Raw genomic sequence first — 12,517 nt, forward strand, 5'->3', positions numbered from 1 at the left:
TTGCTTTTGGGAACACTATTTTTGAGTGGAAATGGCTGGAATGACTCTAAACTTTAACAGGTGCGATGGCACTGGCAGGTACTGCAGTCAAACCAGGCAGAATTTTGCTCAGAAAAATTTTATTTTAAAGAGGCAAACCAAAAGTTAGCCTAAAGTTCCCCAAAAAGCAATGATAGCCAAAAAAAGATACCATCCACAAGAATGAGAACTACAGATGAGACTTCATGGCCAAGTCAGAATTCCTTCCAGAAACATTCTTGAAAGAGTCCACTTATGGGATTGCTGTACCACAGATGTCTGAAAATAATTACTCTCTAAAAGTCATCGGGCAGGTGGCAGCTATATAATCCACAATCTACAGTCCACAGTATAATGTTTAGATGCATAAATAACAGCATAACAGCGGTAATTGTCAATGAAATTCAGAACACTTTAACCATTATGCGTTATCCCGCAATAAATTGGGGCCATGCCAGGCAAATATTTATATTAATATTATAAGATAATATTATCTTCTTCTCATGTATAAAATGATAAGCTATTCAATCACAGATGGGACAGATTCAGGGTTCAAGCATTTGTTTCACTTTAAGAAAATATGCTTAGTGGGCAAAATGCCAAATTCTGGCCTAACTGAACAGAACTATTTGAGGAGAAATTTAGCTTTACATTACTTGCTCACCAATGGATCTTCTTCAGTGAATGGGCGCCGTGCCGTCACAATGTGAGTTTAAACAACTGATAAAAGCATCACAATAATCACGAAGTAATCCATATGACTCCAGTCCATTAATTAATGTCTTGTGAAGCAAAAAGCTATGTGTTTGTAATACAATACAGTTCTAAACAAATGTGTCTGATTTGAGAGAACAACAGAGGATGATTTCTTGTTCACTGGAGGAAGCTTTATTGTGGATTATGGACGTTTCTTACAAACACACAGCTTTTCACTTCACAAGACATTAATTAATGGACTGGAGTCTTGTAGATTACTTGTGAATTATTGTGATGTTTTTAATCAGCTTTTTGGACTCTCATTCTGATGGCACTTATTCAGTGCAGAGGATCAATTGGTAATTGGTCACGTAATGCTTAATTTCAAACTCATCTGCAAAATTTAATTTTTGAGTTTCATTATTACATTTAATACTTAAAAACCAAGCACAATTGAATACATGTATCAAGCTTTAAAACATCCCTACTTGTATAAAGTAATGAGAGTGGGAACATGGAAAGATTTCCATGTGTCAGATAGATAAAACTTCCTTATGCAGTCAGCATTTGTTACATTTTCCACAAAGTACACAATAGGGGTTTGAGAAACCACTGCCAGAACATTCTGTCTGGTTTTCAGATAGATAATACATCTACCCAAACTTTGTACATTCAACATTTGTAAATATTATGCAAATTCTTAGTGTATAATTTTTTACTTTGCCTCCTTGTTTCTTTTCTTTCACACTTTCCTGAATTAAAAATCTTTTTTGCACACTCAAACCACATACACTGACTCCTTAACTGGCACAGACAGAAGAGTTCAAAAACAAAACGACGAAATATAAAGACACACAGGACTAAATGTTTTTATAGTTGTTTTTATTCTGTTTAGAACATACAATTTAAAGCAGGATCCATATTTGTATCGCTCATAAACCATATGATTAAGCAATCAGTGCACATACATCCAAGTTATACCATACATAGTATAATTATTCTATAATTGAGCCATTGTAAGTGAATAACCTTCACTTTTGTTGTTTTTAGACATCCCGAAGCTTTCAATTTGTTTGACTATTTTAACTTACAGTTCAAATTTAACTTAAAAGAAGTAGTCTCTCACACCAGCCATTTTAGATGTTTGCTCTTCAAAAGCAGCTGAAATGAATCTACACTGTATGTTGATCGACCAGAAGTTTTGAGCCATGACTCCTGCTCCTACTCTGATCTTGGTCTGCTTTGCTGCTCCTGGCCTTTTGATTTTGGTCAGATCTTGACTTTAAAGTTTCTTGTTCTAGGTCATTGCTTACATCTTGGTTTTTGAGGTTTTGTCTCAACTTCTGTCTTGGCCTGACAAAAGACCACCATTTCATCCTATGCTGGATGGTGGTGTTATGGCATCCTGCTGGTTGAGAGAGATCAACAGGGTTAATACAATCAGATTTACCGTTATCTGACATTAGCTGAAACTGTTGCTGTGAGGGTAGGCTGAACTTACAGTAAAAGTGTGTGGTAGGTTATAGAAGACTGACCTAACCACAAGACTCTCGAATGTGTTCCAGTCTGAGCATGAATTTCAGTGCTGAAGAATAACCAGCTGCTTAATACAATCTCTTTATTTATTTGTTTGTGTATGTATGTATGTATGTATTTATTTATTTGTTTGTTTGTTTGTTTGAAAGTGGTCAAATTTAATTGGTTGTGCTATTGCAGCAAAGTCCAAGTGTCACGCCCCTGGACTCTTTGTGTTGTGTTTTCCCTCCCCAGGTGTGCCGTGTTCCCTTTTAATTAGTCATTCCTTGCACCCGTGTTTTCCAAATCACCCAGTGTTTAAAAGCCCCGGTCCTTTCAGTTAGTGTTTGTCAGTCCTCAAATGTCATTCCTTGTGTTCCAGTGTCTCCTACGTTCCCCGTGTGATCATTAAAGTCCCTTCACTCGCCCCGAATTCCTCCTCCTCCTGCTGGAGCAGGGAAACAAAGCTCTCGAGGACCATACCAAACTGTTCCTGTTGATGTCGCAAACATCACCAGCTATCCAGACGACGCGCTCTGCAACTCTGGCGAGAAACGGGTCGCCACTCACCATCTGCCCCTTGGAGGATCTCGCCGGATCCACTCCAGACCCAGAGCCCAGCCCACCATCTCCCCGCAGTACGGAGCATCAACCTGAGCCCACCGATGACGGAGAGCCATTTCCCGCCACGAGCCAGAGCGAAGCCAAGCGACTGAGCAGAGGATCGCCTCGGAAGTTGAGCCCAATCCGTCAAACCAGGTGCGAGAGCCGGCGACAGTGCCCACCTCATTGCGGTGCGAGCCCCGCGGGACTGCCATTCTCCAGCGTCACCGAGGTTGGAGTCTTCCTCACCTCCGCCTCCAGCCTCCGAGGCCTGGACTCCGCCTCGCCACTCCAGACCCAGAGCCCAGCCCACCATCTCCCCGCAGTACGGAGCATCAACCTGAGCCCACCGATGACGGAGAGCCATTTCCCGCCACGAGCCAGAGCGAAGCCAAGCGACTGAGCAGAGGATCGCCTCGGAAGTTGAGCCCAATCCGTCAAACCAGGTGCGAGAGCCGGCGACAGTGCCCACCACGAGAAAGCAAGCCATGGACGGTGTGAGCGCGGAGAGGAGCTCCACCCCCTGCATCATGGCTGAGGGTGAGCGGACTATGGCGGCTCATAAGTGCCAAAATGAAGAGGGGAGGGATCCCCCGAATCAAGCTCAGAGTGCCCTCCAGTGCCCGCTCCTAGAAAGCGCCCTCCAGTGCCCGCTCCTAGAAAGCGCCCTCTAGTGCCTGCTCCTAGAAAGCACCCTCTAGTGGCTGCTCCTCGAAAATGCCCGCCCTCCCACCTGCTCCAGCCTCCTCCACATCTCCTCCCTGGAATCTGTCTGCCGGCCCCCTCCCTGGTGTCCATCCTCCTCCTGAGCCTCCTCCCTAGTTCCCACCCACTCCCCTCCCCATGTTGTTTCTACGGTGCGAGGACGCACCTTCCGGGCGGGGGGAGTAATGTCACGCCCCTGGACTCTTGTTTCCTTGTTCCTCGCTCCTTGCCTCCCGAGAAGTGTGACACCAAGGAAGTAGTGTGTTCACTCTATATTAACTCATATTTTTCCACTTTAACATAATTCATTGTATTGGAACAGTATTTTAATTAAGGCAAAGTTTTCACTATTGAAATGTGACAATACATACATGAATGTGTAAAAATAAGTGATGACAACATGCATAGTTAAAATGATGTCATGACATGCACTTTAAAGCTTTTAACAAATCAGTTAAGCGAATGAATCAAGACATCATAACACTCAAAAAGAACTCTCATGTTGCCTCCTACATGTTCAGTGATGTAACCTACAGAAAAGATCTCTGAACGAATCATTTTAGCATACTGATTAAAAATATTTGAGTCATGGGATGAATCTATATACCCACCACAAGTACAAACTGAATCTTATACTCACAACAGATGTTTATCAACTGATTACAATCCATGGTGTAACACACTGAGTGTAACACAGTGTTACTCCATGGTAACACACTGATTTAATATTAATGAGCACACATGAAACATGCAGCAGTAAAATTTAAGAAAAACAGTAAGAATGAAAGATATTACACAGATTTTATAGAAGCCAATACCCTTATTTTCAATTATAAGGCTTCAAAAAGGCTTCAAATCTTTTATTTATTTTATTGCTTTGTGGTTTTACCTTTTTCCACTTCATGTGGTGCAATTATTTAAAATTGTCACATTGCTGTATATTTTTAGAAACCAATAGTTTTAATCAGTGAATCTATTAAATGGAGCTACAAAGAAAATACTGTTCATTGCTAAACTGTAGTATGCTGTGTCAGATGTGTAAGAAACTAATATACCATAAAAGTTGCTCTTAAAGAACAAAATGCTATGGGAATGTAATAGTTTTGTCTTTTCACCGTAATCCTACAAGGAAGTGATTGTCCTAAAAGAGTCTCTACATGTTCTTCATTAGTAGGGTTTTCACTGAGGTTTAATCTAGTGATGTCATCGGTGCTCTTAAGCATTCTGTTTTGAATACTTTCCCTTTGAAATACATACAATAGTGCTGCTGTCCTTATTATGATTTATAGCTCAGAAATACAGCATAGTGTACAAACAATCGTCCCATAAATCTTACTTTCTAGGCTGATGAGAAATGAAAAGCATGACAAAATATTCAATGAGAAAATGGCTTACGATAAATCAGTGCAAACTGTATAATTAGCGCCAGCTTCTCTGCATGTGTTCACATCACGTCTGTACATTAATTACAGCAGAGCCTATTCCCAGTGCTATTCATTTTAAAATTATCACACGACTTGTTTAAACAACTCTGACTACAATAGAGTCAACTCACTGGCATCAGTGACTGTAACAGACAGATGTAACATCTATTAGCAATGGCCAGTCTTATCTGCTTTCTAAGGTGCAGATACACAGGGAAAGCCACCGGAGGAGGTTAATCAAGGTTCACACTTGGGGCATGCTTTACAAATGACTAAGAACACCACAAGAGACAAACCAAATCTGTCTCAAGGAGTAAATCCTTGAGTAAAGGTCTGTGGCGCGGAAGGATTGACGCAAGAAAGTACGCGTCCTTCAGGTCGATTGCTGCAAACCAATCTCGGGGACGGATGCAACAGAAGATGCGTTTGTGTGTTAACATCTTGAATGGGAGCCTGTGAAGGGCCCAGTTCAAGACATGCAGGTCCAAGATCGGTCGTAACCCACCGCCTTTCTTGGGTACAATGAAGTAGGGGCTGTAAAACCCCGCCCTCATATCAGCTGGAGGGACCGGCTCTATTGCATCCTTCGCCAGCAGGACTGCGATCTCCGCACGCAAGACATGAGTATCGGCTGCCTTCACTGATGTGAAGTGGATGCTCCTGAACTTGGGGGGACGCCGGGCGAACTGAATCACATAGCCGAGTCTGATGGTTCGAAGGAGCCAGCAAGACGGGCTGGACAGCACTAGCCAGGCTTCCAGATACCGTACAAGCGGGACCAGTGCGACAGAGGAGGATGAGTGTGATCCGGCTGTGGACCGTTCACAACTCTCCGTGCCCTTTTGAGACTCAGAGATAGAGGAAATTGCTCTTTTGTTGAGTGTTTGGGTACCACCGACCGAGAGGTCAGTGGCGGGATAAAACAAAACAAAAGATTCTCCGCCCGGCCCTCCTCCGGGGGAGGGAGTGGTGCATTCACCACCTCCCGAAGAACAACCCCGTCCATCTCTGGGTCGCCCGTCTCAGGGCCTCTTGCTCTTCCACTTACCACCAGGTTTGGCGGGGGCCGAGATGGGCGGGGCGGACGCCATGCGACCGGCTCCACGGCGCTGCTTAGCTGGAGGCTGCTGCGGCGTGGGAGCGGGGGTGGGGGCGGCTGCAGGGGGACGCCCTCGGAGACGAGCAGGCTGAGGTGCTGCAGCCGGCGGATGGGTGGAGGCAGCAGCTGCCCGCCGGGGCAGGATGTGTCGAATTGCCTCAGTTTGCTTCTGTGCAGCCGAGAACTGCTGGGCGAAGCTCTCGACTGTGTTGCCGAAGAGGCCGACCCTCGTGCAGGGCCTTCACTGCCTGAGCCTAGTGGACCTGCAGTAACGCCATGGCATGTAGGGCGGAGGCAGCCTCTCCACAGGCTGCATAAGCACCGCCGGTCAGACCAGACGAGTGCTTACAGGCCCAGGAAGGAAGGGCCGGTTTGCCCCGCCAGGTGGAAGTGGTACCAGGACACAACTGCATCGCTACCGACGCTCCACCGGGGGGATCTCCGTATACATCGAGGGTGGTGAGGGAGGAGGAACTACTAGGCCAGTTTCTGGCAGTAAAAGGTGCCATCCACGACCTGGTGAGCTCCACATGCACCTCTGGGAAGAATGGCACCGGAGTGGGGCGCTGAGAACCAGCGCGGGCCACCCAGAGAAACCAGTCATCCAACCTCGAGGACTCCGGACGCGGTGGAGGTTTCCACTCGAGCCCTACCCTCTCGGTGGCCCAGGAATGCATAGCCGTCATCTCCGGATCCGATTCAGGCCTTGTTACCGTCCCGGAGGGCAGCAGCGCAGCCGAATCTTCCTCTCCAGAGAGCTCAGGCTCACCCTCCGATGCAGCGATCGACATCCCAACATGACTCATCCACGAACGCCACTTCAGCGTGCTTAACGCCCAGGCACGTGAGGCAGCGATCATGACCATCACCCGGCGCCAGGTAACGACCGCATCCAGAAACGCACAGGTGAAATGCCATCTTTAAAAAGACGTTCACTCGTGAATGCTCTTTTAGGATTGCTCTTTTAGTTGTGCTGAAGCACACAGGGGAGATGGCCGCCGCAACACTACTGGGGGTAGTGCAGCCTGTAGTTTGCACCCACTCAACGAAGATCGACCAACCCGTTGTCGCGCCGTAACACCCGTAAGAGAAGCTCCTTTGAGAGCGCTGACTCGTTCAGAAGACGAAGCTTGGCAGGAGCAGAACGACAACACCGCTCGGCTCCGAAGTGAAAAGCCAAGTATGCGGTGCACCTGCCTGTTTATACTCACGCTGCTATCAGTGGCAGCTGGATGCAATCATCGCATGCAAAGGTGCATTGGCTCGTTTAGTTTACACTCTAAGTGGATTGGTCTCTCTAGCGAGATTTCCAATTTGTCGGTCACCGACGTGACATCGAGAGTGACCGACTGAAAGGGAACTCTAGCTGCTGCATTTTGGACCAGCTGGAGTTTGTTTATTAAGCGTGCAGAGCAACCACCCAATAAAGCATTACAATAATCTAACCTTGAGGTCATGAACGCATGCATTAACGTTTCTGCATTTGACATTGAGAGCATAGGTCGTAATTTAGATATATATTTTAAGATGGAAAAATGCAGTTTTAAAAATACTAGAAACATGGTTTTCAAAGGAATTATTGCTATAAAATAGCACACCTAGGTTCCTAACTGATGACAAGAAATTAACAGAGTAGCCATCAAATGTTAGACAGTGTTTTAGGTTATTACATGCTGAGGTTTTTGGTCCAATAATTAAAACCTCTGTTTTTTTTTCAGAATTTAGCAGTAGGAAATCACTAGTCATCCAGTTTTTTATATCAACTATGCATTCCAATAGTTTTTCAAATTTGTATGTTTCATCGGGCCGCAAAGAAATATAGAGCTGAGTATCATCAGCATAACAGTGAATGCTAACACCATGTTTCTTGATGATATCTCCCAAGGGTAGCATGCAAAGTGTGAAAAGCAACGGTCCTACTACTACTCCATACTGCACTTGTGATCGATATGATATCTCATCATTCACTGCTACGAAATGATGACAGTCAGATAAGTAAGATTTGAACCATGACAATGCAATTCCACTAATGCCAACACAATTTTGTAGTCTAGGATGTTATCGACACTGTAATATGCTCTGGTCCCCTGCCTGCTTACCATGGTGACGAGATACATAGCAGACTGTCGTCACTCAATGGTTGGATGCCCGCAGAACATAAAAGGTAACACTTTAGATTAGGGAACACTTTTCAGTATTAACTAAGAGTTTTCCCTCAATAAACTCCTAATTTGCTGCTTATTGATAGCAAGTAGTTGTTTGTAGTAGTAGTTATGTTTAGGTATTGGGTAGGGTTAAGGGATCTAGAATATGGTTGTGCAGAATAAGGCTTTATATGTGCATTATAAGTACTAATAATCATCCAATATGCTAGGAATATTCATGCTAATAAACAACTAGTTAATAGTGAATAGTGATCCCAATCTAAAGTGTTACCAGATAAAACTGAAAAGCAGAAGACTAGGGATGGTGTGGCTTGGACCAGTAACAAACCAACCACCATGTTCCAAAATCCAACCTAACTTTTTATATTTATTTTTATTTTTGTATTATTATTATTATTTTCTCTCAATCATGGTCCTAATCTGACGAAAAAGAAAATGAATATTTTTTTTAAGAATAGAAGACAGTTACACAAAATATTTTTGTACATTTGACATTGAGAGCATAGGTCGTAATTTAGATATATATTTTAAGATGGAAAAATGCAGTTTTAAAAATACTAGAAACATGGTTTTCAAAGGAATTATTGCTATAAAATAGCACACCTAGGTTCCTAACTGATGACAAGAAATTAACAGAGTAGCCATCAAATGTTAGACAGTGTTTTAGGTTATTACATGCTGAGGTTTTTGGTCCAATAATTAAAACCTCTGTTTTTTTTTCAGAATTTAGCAGTAGGAAATCACTAGTCATCCAGTTTTTTATATCAACTATGCATTCCAATAGTTTTTCAAATTTGTATGTTTCATCGGGCCGCAAAGAAATATAGAGCTGAGTATCATCAGCATAACAGTGAATGCTAACACCATGTTTCTTGATGATATCTCCCAAGGGTAGCATGCAAAGTGTGAAAAGCAACGGTCCTACTACTACTCCATACTGCACTTGTGATCGATATGATATCTCATCATTCACTGCTACGAAATGATGACAGTCAGATAAGTAAGATTTGAACCATGACAATGCAATTCCACTAATGCCAACACAATTTTGTAGTCTAGGATGTTATCGACACTGTAATATGCTCTGGTCCCCTGCCTGCTTACCATGGTGACGAGATACATAGCAGACTGTCGTCACTCAATGGTTGGATGCCCGCAGAACATAAAAGGTAACACTTTAGATTAGGGAACACTTTTCAGTATTAACTAAGAGTTTTCCCTCAATAAACTCCTAATTTGCTGCTTATTGATAGCAAGTAGTTGTTTGTAGTAGTAGTTATGTTTAGGTATTGGGTAGGGTTAAGGGATCTAGAATATGGTTGTGCAGAATAAGGCTTTATATGTGCATTATAAGTACTAATAATCATCCAATATGCTAGGAATATTCATGCTAATAAACAACTAGTTAATAGTGAATAGTGATCCCAATCTAAAGTGTTACCAGATAAAACTGAAAAGCAGAAGACTAGGGATGGTGTGGCTTGGACCAGTAACAAACCAACCACCATGTTCCAAAATCCAACCTAACTTTTTATATTTATTTTTATTTTTGTATTATTATTATTATTTTCTCTCAATCATGGTCCTAATCTGACGAAAAAGAAAATGAATATTTTTTTTAAGAATAGAAGACAGTTACACAAAATATTTTTGTAGTATTTAAATGACAGCAAAAATATTTGCTATAAACACTATCCCAATTTAATGATCTGTCCTACATTATCTAAAAAAAGTTCAATGGATTGTCTAACTAGGTTCTAATGTCTATCGTTACAATATGTTTTTTTATTATAAAACATAAATAATAGTTATAAATATAAACCAATGAATATGGTTTATATTTATTATTGTTATTATTTGGTATCATAATTCATGCATTTTTACAGTATCTCATGTTTGGTTTGATTTTAGAACTGTAAACTGTCACATCAAGGGATTTGCCTATTGACATCTGTTAACACACACACACAAAATAATTTACTTAACAAGAATGCAAATAAATTGCAAGGAGTGTTTCTGTGTTAGAGAAAGTTAGAGAAACTTAAAGATGTCACTTTCTCAATGCATGGGAGATCGTAAATTAAGAACATATTGGTTTGACTTTCCAATTATTGCTGTAAACCCAAGCTGAAGAGCAAAGAGGCAGCTCTGGCCAAGGGTTTGGAAAAACATATGCACTGGATTAGCCGCACTATAATCATATCACTTTCAGTGGAAGGAAAATGAAAGGAATGGTGACTGGTCATCCCAGAGAGAAAAGAGAGAATGTCCATCAGCAAAAATCAAACAACTGTGGAATGCTGGATATTTGACACAGAAGAGGAAAATAATTCTCATAACATTTAACAAAATTATCATGGTACTTGATGGGAGAGATTCTAAGCAACTAAACAGATTATAGATAATGCTGTGACTAAGACAAACAACACAAAAAGAGGTACCCATAAGCACTGTTACATGCTGTTATTGATCCTAGTTTGACATGACACCACTGCAACCCATTAGCTGAGGCTGATGGAGATGCTCCTACCTCATGCCCACACCCAGGACAGGAGATCCACCGGTATCCTCCCCAATTCATCAGCTGACACTTTAATTGTTCTGAAGCATCTGCTTCTAATAATGTGATGGAACAGTCTGACTGGAAATAAATTGCACAGGTTTTCCATTATGGTCTTTACCAATGTGGTCAAAGCTTTGTTTCAATTTGCATCCCTGGTGATCCACAGAGCTCCATTTGCATCAGTAGTTTAAGTCATTTTCTCATATCTTTGATATATTTTCTTATCTGGTCATTGATATAACATTTTTCATTACATTTTCTGAACCAACCCAGACCTAATGCCTGTTCCACCATGTTAAGCATTTGGTCTGTATTATTATTATTATTATTATTATTATTATAGACCAGATATTGACCAGTGATAGAATTTTCCATCAAATCCAACTTTGAATAGTGACAAACTACATGTATTGTGGATTACATAATCAGATAAAAAAAAAAAAAAAATCAGAAACATTTTAAAATTAATTTAATCAGGTTAGAGTTTTAATGATTGTGAATCTCATGACTATCGATTATAGTGATGGGCACTTTCGAAACACTGCTTCATGAAGCTTTGCAAATAATTAGTTTTGGATTAGTGGTGGATCTGCTGAACCCATGAATGAGTGTCTAACGGTTGGAATGAATTACATGACTTTTTCCCCGATTTTCCCCCGATTTACAGTTTGGATAAGTTGACGCTAGTTGCCGAAAGTGAGAGCCAGTTTGCAGATTTGAGCAGTGGTGGACGAAGTACACAAATCAAGTACTTGAGTAAAAGTACAGATCCGTATAATAAAATATTACTCCAGTAAAAGTAAAAGTACCCAGTTTTCAATTTTACTCGAGTGAAAGTACAAAAGTACTTGATTTTTTATGTACTTAAGTAAAAAGTACCGATAGATGAATGTTTATTTTGCAGTTTTATATAGGCTACTTTTATCATTTAATTTTATATTAGCATATATTTTTTATAATCCTACTGCTCAAAATACCTGGGATTTTCCCAAAATAACCAATAAGGAAATAATAAGGAAAATGTAATTAGATTTTCATAATGATTTTTTTTCTGCTCAAACCTTGTCTGTGGTGTAAAAACACCCCTGGCCAAATGCCCACAGAGGGCACCACTTCCCACTTTGATAATTACTGTAGTTACCATGTTCTGAACATCACATCCTTTCTTTTTCCCACAGATGTAATCTATCTAGGTGGTTGAATAAAAATATTTGGACTTTATTTTTTAAAAACTGCCTCAATTTAGCACCAGCAAGCTCGTTAGCTAGACAGTTAGCATCAGCTAACATTGACTTATTTTCAGCATGGTTATGAATAAACATTTATATTTGTCTACTCGGCTAGTTGATCCAGATCCATAGTAACTTAGGCTATGTGTGCTGACAAACAATATAAAAACAGATGTCACATAGGGCTAAATGCATAGCATTTTAGTAAAACTGCTAACTTTACAGCAGCGGGGAAGATGAACGTGCAGCAAATTTAGTTCACAAACAACTGACAACTTTGACCGAAATATGATTTTCAGTTACAATAATTATTCCTAAAATTCGACATTAGTAACTTACTAATAACTTAAGTTAAGTAGCTTAACTTAGCAGCATCAGTCGCGCGCGCACTCACAAGATCTCCCGGTTCTTACTTGTGAATTCAGTTCACTGGAGACTCGCTCTAAACGGATCATTTGAATCAGTGAGTTGTCGACTCGAGAACAGCTGCAATCGGATCA

This window comes from Sinocyclocheilus anshuiensis, unplaced genomic scaffold, assembly GCF_001515605.1.
Source record: "Sinocyclocheilus anshuiensis isolate Anshui unplaced genomic scaffold, SAMN03320099.WGS_v1.1 scaffold1105, whole genome shotgun sequence".
Classification (NCBI taxonomy): domain Eukaryota; kingdom Metazoa; phylum Chordata; class Actinopteri; order Cypriniformes; family Cyprinidae; genus Sinocyclocheilus; species Sinocyclocheilus anshuiensis.